Raw genomic sequence first — 11,964 nt, forward strand, 5'->3', positions numbered from 1 at the left:
GAAGGGGATGAGTGGAAAACAGCATTCAGCACAACCTCGGGGCATTATGAATACCTGGTGATGCCCTACGGTTTGATGAATGCTCCATCCGTTTTCCAGTCCTTTGTGAACGAGGTGTTTCGGGACATGCTTGGTCGCGGTGTGTTGGTCTACAACGATGACATCCTGGTGTATTTCACTACGCGCGCCGAGCATGTGTCCCTGGTTTGCAAGGTACTGGTCCGACTGCTGGAAAATGATCTTTATGCCAATGCAGAGAAGTGAGTTTTTCCAGCAGTCAACCTCCTTCCTCGGATATCGCATTACCATCACAGGTGTGGAGATGGAGGGAGACCGCATTGCAGCCGTGCGTAATTGGCCAACTCCAACCACGGTAAAGGAGGTGCAGCACTTCCTTGGCTTTGCCAACTATTATCAAAGGTTTATTTGGGGCTTTGGCAAGGTCGCAGCTCCCATTACCTCCTTGTTGAAGGGTGGGCCGACCCGGCTCCGCTGGTCTGCTGAGGCTGATTTGGCCTTCAGTAGATTGCGGGGTCTGTTCACCTCAGCCCCGGTACTGGCTCACCCTGATCCATCACTACCATTCGTAGTGGAGGTGGATGCGTCCAAGGTAGGGATAGGCGCTGTCTTATCCCAGCGCTCAGGCACGCCACCCAAGTTCCGCCCCTGTGCCTTCTTTTCTAAAGAAGCTCAGCTCGTCGGAGCAGAACTACGGCGTTGGTGATCGGGATTTGCTGGCTGTTGTCCGAGCTTTGACGGTGTGGAGGCATTGGCTCGAAGGGGCGAAACACCCTTTCCTTGTCTGGACAGACCACCTTAACCTGGAGTACATTCAGGCAGCGAGGAGGCTGAATCCTCGCCAGGCCAGGTGGGCCCTCTTCTTCACCCGGTTTGATTTCACACTCTCATACATTCCAGGTACGAAGAACGTGAAGGCAGACACACTGTCTCGGCTGTATGACACAGAGGAGAGGCCCAGAGATAACACCACCATACTCCCGGCCTCATGCATTGTGGCGCCGGTAGTATGGGCGATGGACGCAGATATAGTGCAGGCATTACGCACAGATCCATCTCCACTGCAGTGTCCAGCTGGGCTGCAGTACGTGCCTGCGCTTATCCGTGATCGTCTGATCTACTGGGCACACACGTCACCCTCCTCTGGTCATCCTGGTATCGGTCGTACAATGTGCTGCCTGACCGAGAAGTACTGGTGGCCTACCTTGGCTAAGGATGTGAGGGTGTATGTGTCCTCCTGCTCAGTGTGCGCCCAGAGTAAGGCACCTAGGTATCTCCCAGCGGGTAAGCTACAACCTTTACCAGTTCCACAACGACCATGGTCTCACCTGAGTATTGATTTTCTCACTGATCTTCCCCCCTCCCAAGGTAACACCACTATCATGGTCGTTGTGGACCGCTTTTCAAAGTCCTGCCGCCTCCTTCTCTGCCAGTTCTCCCCACGGCCCTACAAACTGCGGAGGCTCTGTTTACTCACGTCTTCTGGCACTACGGGGTACCAGAGGATATAGTATCCGACCGAGGGGGGGTCTCGGTCAGCCTGACCTCTGGTTTTCACCCCGAGACCAATGGGCAGGTGGAAAGGGTGAATCAAGATGTGGGTAGGTTCCTGCGGACCTACTGTCGGGACCGGCCGGGGGAGTGGTCGGTGTTCCTGCCATGGGCAGAATATGCTCAGAACTCTCTCCGCCACTCCTCCACTAACCTAACACCCTTCCAATGTGTTTTGGGTTACCAACCGGTCCTGGTTTCGGCGTGCGGAGGAGACTTGGGACGCTGCCCACGTTCGCCTCCAGCACGCTGTGTGTCGTCAGAAAGCCAACGCTGACCGCCACCGCAGGGAGGCCCCGGTGTTCGTACCGGGGGATCGGGTCTTGCTCTCGACCCGGAATCTGCCCCTCCACCTGCCCTGCCAGAAGCTGAGCCCGCGGTTTGTGGGGCCATTTAAAGTCCTGAGGAGAATAAACGAGGTGACATACAGGTTGTTACTCCCCCCTGATTACCGTATTAACCCCTGGTTTCATGTGTCTCTCCTCAGGCCGGTGGTAGCTGGTCCGCTCCGGCGTACTCGGTCCGTTCCATCCTGGAATCGAGGCGTCGGATGGGGGGCCTTCAGTATCTAGTGAAGTGGGAGGGGTACGGTCCGGAGGAACGGTGCTGGGTCCCAAGGCGGGACATCCTCGATCCCTCCCTGTTGAGGGATTTCCACCGTCGCCATCTGACTCGCCCTGCTCCGCGTCCTCCTGGCCGTTCCCGAGGCCGGGTTCAACGCACTGCTGGAGCCTCGCGACAAGCCTATGTACAATACAGTAATGTACATTTACATTAAGTGGTTTGTAAGAATGGTAAAATAATACTGCACAAAAAGTGGTTGTTTTCCATGTTATTTGATCAAGAAAAATATATTTTGTGTCTTTTCCTATAACTTTGCACCTTTTGGTGTAAATGTTTGAGGACACGGTTTTGTTCTTTCTGGATTCCATTAGAATGACAATAGCAGAGAAAAGGACAGGGCAACAGCTCTTACACTTCCAACTTTTGAATCCTGCAAGATTCTGTTCGTAATTATACAACTACCTTTTTTGCCAAAGTGGAGATGCCGAATTTTTTTTTTGCTCATGCTACAGACATCTATATCGGTCCGCTAATACTAGTAAAGGCCCAGTGCACTACTTCTGTGAAGATTTTTATTTATTATGATTTTTCAGGGTGGTGCTGCAGCACCCTCAGCACCCCTACTTCTGGCTGCTATGGTTTTGTACACCAGCTTCAAACAGCTGAAAATACAATATTTTTGGTTATGGAAAATATATTTCAGAGTGGTTTAGCTAGTACAATGATTCTAATCACTAAACTGAAATTAGGCGAACTATTAGAATTTTAGCAACCAGGAAATTGTGGAGCGATTTCTGCATAGTGCATCTTTAATTGGTTAGAGAGAGCAGAGAGGTCTTTGGCCACATTCGGGTGGGTCAAACAAAAACACCCTAATGATTGGTTGACAAATAGTGCCTCCCACAATGCAGGTGATGGCTGCTTTTGACTTGCAATAACTTTGATCACATGATTTTTGTCAAGTTCATGCAGTCCACATGTCGGACAATTTTAATCCCCGTGTTTTTATCCCGTGTAGCTCAGTTGGTAGAGCATAGCAGCGCCAGGGTTGTGTGTTCGATTCCCACGGGGGACCAGTACGAAAAAGTATTAAAATGTATGCACTCACTACTGTAAGTCGATCTGGATAAGAGAGTCTGCTAAATGACTAAAATCTAAATGTAAAATGTAATGCAACACACTTTGAAAGGTGGTCTTGACAAGAGTAATCCCCTTTAACCTGAAGTCTCTGAATCCATGTTGGTGGTTTTTTGTTTTCTTTTTGAAAGTAAAAATGAGAATTCTAGTAGCAGAAATGTTAATACTATTTAACAGTGGATTGTCTCCCCCTCATCAGGGACGGACTGACCATCTGGCATTTCGGGCCAATTTTTGGCCGAGTGGGCCTGTCATGCCAAATAGTGTCCCCCCCCCGCGTCACAATGGGATTCGATGAGTTCTATTCTGACCGGCCTACGTAATGAACCAAAACGTCCATTGCTATGCTGGTTGCTTAGCTCTATTTTACGCAGGCAGTTCTGTTTTTATTTCACCTCATAAGCGCTCACTCATTCTGCGCAAAATTATTACCTCAGAATCTGTGTTTTTGAAGGCTGACTACCTACTGCTTCAGAAGGCTAGAAAGAGAACACTCTTTCTTTATCATATATTTGTCTTTCACAAGAGGATGGTGGCACCTTAATTCGGGAGGACGGGCTCTTGGTAATGGCTGGAGCGGAATAGGTGGAATCGTATCAAATACATCAAACACATGGTTTCCACGTGTTTGATGCCATTCCATTTGCTCCGTTCCAGCCATTATTATGAGCCATCCTAATTTAAGCTGTTTTTAAATTAATGTTGCGATCTACTGTACTTACTGTATTTACCTCAGCCTGCTTAGTCAGCTAGCTAGCTAGCCAGACTGTTTTTTTTTTTTAGCTAATGTTAGCTAGCTAGCTAACTGTTATTGAAGCTTTCTGTTTCTATGTAGCTTGCACTTCAATGGCATCACTTGAGGAGATTTTCTTTTATCTTTCTAACCTGGCGAAGAACCATGAAGGCACCACTGATCTCGACAAGAGGCACAACATTCGTAGAGGACAGAGAAATTCACAATTCAGGGTAACGTTAAGCAGTTAACTTCTGTTAGATAACTTGAAGGATTTAGCTATGTACAGTGTCTTGCGAAAGTATTCACCCCCCTGGGCATTTTTCCTATTTTGTTGCCTTACAATCTGGAATTAAAATGGATTTTTGGGGGGTTTGTATAATTTGATTTACACAACATGCCTACCACTTTGAAGATGCAAAATATTTTTTGTGTGTGAAACAAACAACAAATAAGACAAAAAATCAGAACTATTCACCCCCCCAAAGTCAATACTTTGTAGAGCCACCTTTTTCAGCAATTACAGCTGCAAGTCTCTTGGGGTATGTCTCTATAAGCTTGGCACATCTAGCCACTGGGATTTTTACCCATTCTTCAAGGCAAAACTGCTCCAGCTCCTTCAAGTTGGATGGGTTCCACTAGTGTACAGCAATCTTTAAGTCATACCACAGATTCTCAATTGGATTGAGGTCTGGGCTTTGACTAGGCCATTCTAATACATTTAAATGTTTACCCTTAAACCACTCGAGTGTTGCTTAAGCAGTATGCTTAGGGTCATTGTCCTGCTGGAAAGTGAACCTCCGTCCCAGTCTCAAATCTCTGGAAGAATGAAACATGTTTCCCTCAAGAATTTCCCTGTATTTAGCGCCATCCATCATTCCTTCTATTCTGACTAGTTTCCCAGTCCCTGCCGATGAAAAACATGGTGGATGGTGCTTTTTTTGGCCACTCTTCCGTAAAGCCCAGCTCTGTGGAGTGTACGGCTTAAAGTGGTCCTATGGACAGATACTCCAATCTCCGCTGTGGAGCTTTGCAGCTCCTTCAGGGTTATCTTTGGTCTCTTTGTTGCCTCTGATTAATGCCCTACTTGCCTGGTCCGTGAGTTTTGGTGGGCTGCCCTCTCTTGGCAGGTTTGTTGTGGTGCCATATTCTTTCAATTTTTTAATAATGAATTTAATGGTGCTCCGTGGGATGTTCACAGTTTCAGATATTTTTTTTATAACCCAACCCTGATCTGTACTTCTCCACAACTTTGTCCCTGACCTGTTTGGAGAGCTCCTTGGTCTTCATGGTGCCGCTTGCTTGGTGGTGCCGCTTGCTTGGTGGTGCCCCTTGCTTAATGGTGTTGCAGACTCTGGGGCCTTTCAGAACAGGTGTATATTTACTGAGATCATGTGACAGATCATGTGACACTTAGATTGCACACAGGTGGACTTTATTTAACTAATTATGTGACTTCTGAAGGTAATTGGTTGCACCAGATCTTATTTAGGGGCTTAATAGCAAAGGGGGTGAATACATATGCACGCACCATTTTTCCATTATTAATTTTTTAGAAATCTTTGAAACAAGTAATTTTTTTCATTTCACTTCACCAATTTGGACTATTTTGTGTATGTCTGTTGAGACTTCTAGCTCACTCAGGAAAATATAATAGTATATATATATAAATAGATAAAAGAGAAGCAAATGGGTCTGATGTGTTCAATTAAATGGGGAACGAGTGATTTCTTTAAGTTTCTTAGATGCTCAGATATGTTACGTTATGTGCGCATGCGCAGCTTCACTAGAGACTTAAATTATGGCAGCTGGTAATCATTTCGCCGCAGACAATCATCAGGAGCACACAGCCCGTTGGTATGTAACTGCGAACTACTCACAGTCTAGCATTAATGTTTAAGTCACTTATATGTTTGAGCACTGAACGTTTACCTGACTGTGTCGGTGTTAGTTGGCCGAGAGTAACTTGTAGCTCGCTGGGTGCGGTAGCTCAGCGACCCAGATGTTGTATAGCATTAGGCTATCATTATCAGCCATTGGCGTTGTGCTGATTGTTCGGAGCACTCTGCTGGTTTCTGGTGGTTTGGTTCGGTGATCCATGGTGGAGTGCCGTGTTATGTTGCGTTTGTGCGTGTGTAAATCCTTTGGACGAGGCATGTGGTGGCATGGGTTCTATGTCCTGTGACAGCGTCCATAGCAACCAGTGACTGCAGAGTCACTGTGCGCATGCTCCTCTGGCGCTAGGCATTCTGGGTGATGCAGTCAATGTTGTTTTAAGCCAGATTTGCCACATTTTTGATGGTGTTGCAGGCTTATTTGATTTACATAATTATTATATTATTTGAATAATATATTGTCATTATTTGTTTGTTGTATTTCAGGTTTATGACATTTACATTTTAGTCATTTAGCAGATGCTCTTATCCAGAGCGACTTACAGGAGCAATTAGGGTTAAGTGCCTTGCTCAAGGGCACATCGACAGATTTTTCACCTAGTCTGCTCGGGGATTAGAACCAGCGACCTTTCGGGTACTGGCACAACACTCTTAACCACTAAGATTATTATATTATATAAGCTACCTGCTGCCCCAAATGACTGCACCTGTGGTCATTTGATTTTAAAATAAAATTAAGGACAAAACACGAGTCATGACATTGTGTGCTTCCTGGTGAGCCTTTTCGGAGGGCTAAATAACGAAAAATCCAAACAATGTCCATGACATGAAATCCAAATGAAAATCAATTTAAATTACAGGTTGTAATGCAACAACATAGGAAAAATGCCAAGGGGGATGAATACTTTTGCAAGGCACTGTACAACCATTTTTCAACAACCATTTTCCATCTAGCTAGTTGGTCATCTACATGTTGCTAGCTATACATGTAGTAACACAGTATGTCTGTCATATTGAGGTATCTAGCTATAAGTTAACCCTGATCAATCAAATGGATAGGTGTAAGCAATTATGGTAATTCCAACTGCCCTTAACTAGGTGTCATCGATATACACAGACAGAGCGAGAGGGGGAAGAGAGGATGAAAGTGAGAGAGATGGAAAGAGAGCGAGAAAGACAGCAGTGCAAATTTACTTAGATTTGAGTATTTCAACAACTATTCTCTTTCAACTTGTTAGGCAATCACATGTACCTACGGGGGAAGGATGGCCAGCCACACAGGAGGGTGATTTTCACGAAGGAGAAGGAGGCCATGCTGACCGAAATGCATGCTAGCCATTTCGGAGTGAAGCGCATGATTGCCAAAATCAACCTATGCTTCTTCTGCCGTGGGATTGTCAATGATATGGACAGCTGGGCAAGTGAAAATAACTTTTATTTATCAATCACATTCTATTATATCTGAAATGATTATGATTTCAATGAATGTCACATCAGAGCACACAATGTTTCAATTAGTCACTTTGTGCTTAAAGGTCAGTAACTGTCTAGCCTGTCAGAAGTTTGAGAGGGTGAAGACTGGCGCCGGAGTTGAAGCCCATGAAAGTTGTTTCCCCATGGCAGATGATCGATAAGTGTCACAATTCAAATGTTGCCCTGATAAGTTGTTTTGTAATGGTTGCTTTATTTGACCACAGCAGAGTTCAATATTATAGAATCTGGCTGTGTGTCAGTATTCTTACAAATATGAAAATCTGCATACTGTATGACACAGATACAGGTAAGAATAAAGTAATCTTCTCTCTAACACTTTAAATGTTAGGGGTGGACCTCATCTGACCCTTCACGAAATACATGAATGGCAACAGCTGGTGTCTGACGGCAACCGATCACTTTACCAAGTGGGTGGAGGCAATACCCATTAAGGTCAGTAAAGGAAGAGAACGTGCTTAACTCTAAATTCCCTTCTCGAGGCCACCTCCAAGGTGATTATGGACATCTTCAACACCCACGGTTCTCCTGAGGTCATCTTGAGTGACCGAGGTCGTGAACTCTGGAACAAGGTATGGATGTTATAGGTTATATTCTGTCACCAATGGTTTGTTGTAGCTTTTTTTTTTTTACAATTCGTTTTTGTTTTTCCATGGTACATAATCAGACATATTTCAATATCTTACATTGTCAATAGATATCCCTTTCTTACCCCCTCTTCCAGGTTTGGATGAACAGACCAACCAGAACCACAAGACCGCCATGGGAAAGTCCCTTGACGGGTAACAGGAACGGTGGGAGTACAACCTGAAGGTCATTCTCTTTGCACACAACAGCTTCCAGGTCTCCACCGAGTACTCGCCCTATCGCCTGCTGTACGGACGGGAGCCGCAGCTGTTGACTGAGGTAAACGATGCAATTGTATATACAATTATTGCATATACTGTAGTCTTAAAAATGTGTGATAGACTTAGTGTTGTTGTTTGTCTATTGCTATGTTTGTATAACTTACTTTCAGATCACTGAAATTGTCGAATCAGATCAAAATGCCTTTGAGGACCACCTTCAGGCACGGGCTGAGAAGGATGTGGAGGTTTTTTATCAGGTAAAAATGATTGTCCACTGTTAATTAATTTTTCTGGCCTTCCAAGAGATACGTAAGAAATGTATTTGTAATAATATGAAACATGGCCTCCCGAGTGGCGCAGCAGTCTAAGGCACTTGCAGTGCTAGAGGCGTTACTACAGACCCAGGATCAATCCCGGGCTGTCCCACACGGCCGGAAGTCCCATAGGATGGCGCACAATTGGCCCAGCGTTGTCCGTGTTAGGGGAGGTTTTGGCCGGTGGGGCTTTACTTGACTCATCGTGCTCTAGTGACTCCTTGTGGCAGGCCGGGTGCCTGCAGGCTGACCCCGGTCGCCAGTTGAACTGTGTTTCCGCCGACACGTTGCTGCGGCTGGCTTCCGGGTTAAGGAGCGCGGTTAGGCGGGTCATGTTTTCGGAGGACATATGACTCCACCTTCGCCTCTCCTGAGCCCGTTGGGGAGTTGTAGCGATGAGACAAGATCGAAAAAGGGTGTAAAATACAAAAACATTAAATAATAATATGAAACATAATTGCATTTATTTCTGTTATCAATCAGGTGAGACTGAACATCGACAAGGTGCAGTAGAAACAGAAGGAGAGCTACTGAAGGAGAATACAAAAGGGTTAGGGGCTTCGACATCCGGGCAAATTACTTGGTTTGGAAGAAGGGCGAAAGGAAGGCGAGACCTGGAAAACTTCGCTGCTCTTTCACTCCTAGCTGGGGTCACCATCCATTAAGGTAAATATAGAAATCTCAGATAATAACTATTTGCATTTGCACACAAAATAACCTGAACACTGAAATTTGTATCTTTGTATTCCTAGGGTTACATCGGTGGAAGCCAACAATCTTCTCCAGTTGGACGGTCGACCACTGAAAGCCCCGACTCCCTACACATTCGTGAAACCCATGAGACAAAGTACAGTGAGGGGAAAAAAGTATTTGATCCCATGCTGATTTTGTACGTTTGCCCACTGACAAAGAAATGATCAGTCTATAATTTTAATGGTAGGTTTATTTGAATAGTGAGAGACAGAATAACAACAACAAAATCCAGAAAAACGCATGTAAAATTTTTTATAAATTGATTTGCATTTTAATGAGGGAAATAAGTATTTGACCCCCTCTCAATCAAAGATTTCTGGCTCCCAGGTGTCTTTTATACAGGTAACGAGCTGAGAATAGGAGCACACTCTTAAAGGGAGTGCTCCTAATCTCAGCTTGTTACCTGTATAAAAGACACATGTCCACAGAAGCAATCAATCAATCAGATTCCAAACTCTCCACCATGGCCAAGTCCAAAGAGCTCTCCAAGGATGTCAGGGACAAGATTGTAGACCTACACAAGGCTGGAATGGGCTACAAGACCATCACCAAGCAGCTTGGTGAGAAGGTGACAACAGTTGGTGCGACTATTCGCAAATGGAAGAAACACAAAATAACTGTCAATCTCCCTCGGCCTGGGGCTCCATGCAAGATCTCACCTCGTGGAGTTGCAATGATCGTGAGAACGGTGAGGAATTAGCCCAGAACTACACGGGAGGATCTTGTCAATGATTTCAAGGCAGCTGGGACCATAGTCACCAAGAAAACAATTGGTAACACACTACGCCGTGAAGGACTGAAATCCTGCAGCGCCCGCAAGGTCCCCCTGCTCAAGAAAGCACATATACAGGCCCATCTGAAGTTTGCCAATGAACATCTGAATGATTCAGAGGAGAACTGGGTGAAAGTGTTGTGGTCAGATGAGACCAAAATGTAGCTCTTTGGCATCAACTCAACTCGCCGTGTTTGGAGGAGGAGGAATGCTGCCTATGACCCCAAGAACACCATCCCCACCGTCAAACATGGAGGTGGAAACATTATGCTTTGGGGGTGTTTTTCTGCTAAGGGGACAGGACAACTTCACCGCATCAAAGGGACGATGGACGGGGCCATGTACCGTCAAATCTTGGGTGAGAACCTCCTTCCCTCAGCCAGGGCATTGAAAATGGGTCGTGGATGGGTATTCCAGCATGACAATGACCCAAAACACACGGCCAAGGCAACAAAGGAGTGGCTCAAGAAGAAGCACATTAAGGTCCTGGAGTGGCCTAGCCAGTCTCCAGAACTTAATCCCATAGAAAATCTGTGGAGGGAGCTGAAGGTTCGAGTTGCCAAACGTCAGCCTCGAAACCTTAATGACTTGGAGAAGATCTGCAAAGAGGAGTGGGACAAAATCCCTCCTGAGATGTGTGCAATCCTGGTGGCCAACTACAAGAAACGTCTGACCTCTGTGATTGCCAACAAGGGTTTTGCCACCAAGTACTAAGTCATGTTTTGCAGAGGGGTCAAATACTTATTTCCCTCATTAAAATGCAAATCAATTTATAACATTTTGACATGCGTTTTTCTGGATTTTTTTGTTGTTCTGTCTCTCACTGTTCAAATAAACCTACCATTAAAATTATAGACTGATCATTTCTTTGTCAGTGAGCAAACGTACAAAATCAGCAGGGGATCAAATACTTTTTTCCCTCACTGCATGTTAAGCTTTGGTTGACATTTGAGAAAGCAAGTTTCAAGTTTTTAATGTCACATGCACAAGTACAGTGAAATGCCTTCCTTGCAAACTCAAAACCCAACAATGCAATAATCAATAACAATGTATTACTAGAAAAAAAGCACACGAGAAATAAGAAATACACAATTAAGTAAGTAAGCATACTATACTGTATACAATAAATATTTAAAAAGTCAGTTCCAATACCGTATTTACATGTGCAGGGATACTGGAGTGATGGAGGTAGATATTTATAGGGGTAAGGTGACTAGGCAACAGGATATAAGAAACAGAGTGGCAGCAGCTTGTGGGTGTGTAGAGTCAGTATAAATGTATGTGCATAATATGTGCGAGTGAGTGTTTGTGTGTGTTGGAGTGACAGTGTATGTGAGTGTGTAAGGCCCTGAGTGTGCATAGATACAGTGCAAATACTGAAATAAAAGGTCAACTCGGTCGGTGTAGCTATTTTGTTAGCTATTTATCAGTCGTATTGCTTGGGGATAGAAGCTGTTCAAGAGCCTGTTGGTGTCAGACTTGATGCACTGGTACCTCTTGCCGTGCGGCAGCAGACAGAATAGTCTATGGCTTGGGTGGTTGAGGTCTTTGACGATTTCCTGGGCCTGCTTTTCACAACGCCTGATATAGAGGTCCTGGATGGCAGGGAGCTTGGCGCCAGTGATGTACTGGGCTGTCCTCACAACACTCTGTAGCTCCATGCGATCAAGGGCGTTGCTGTTGCCATACCAAGCAGTGATGCAGCCAGTCAATATGCTCTCAATGGTACAGCTATAGAAACTTTTCAGGATTTGAGGTAGTTATGCTGAGTTTATAAAAAATGTACCTCTTCAATTTACCTCTCCAAATGACTTTAGGACCATTGACTGTCCGAGCCACCCAGGAGGTACCTTGCAAAACTATTCATCCCCCTTGGCGTTTTTCCTAT

This window comes from Coregonus lavaretus, assembly GCF_964263955.1.
Source record: "Coregonus lavaretus genome assembly, chromosome: 14".
Classification (NCBI taxonomy): domain Eukaryota; kingdom Metazoa; phylum Chordata; class Actinopteri; order Salmoniformes; family Salmonidae; genus Coregonus; species Coregonus lavaretus.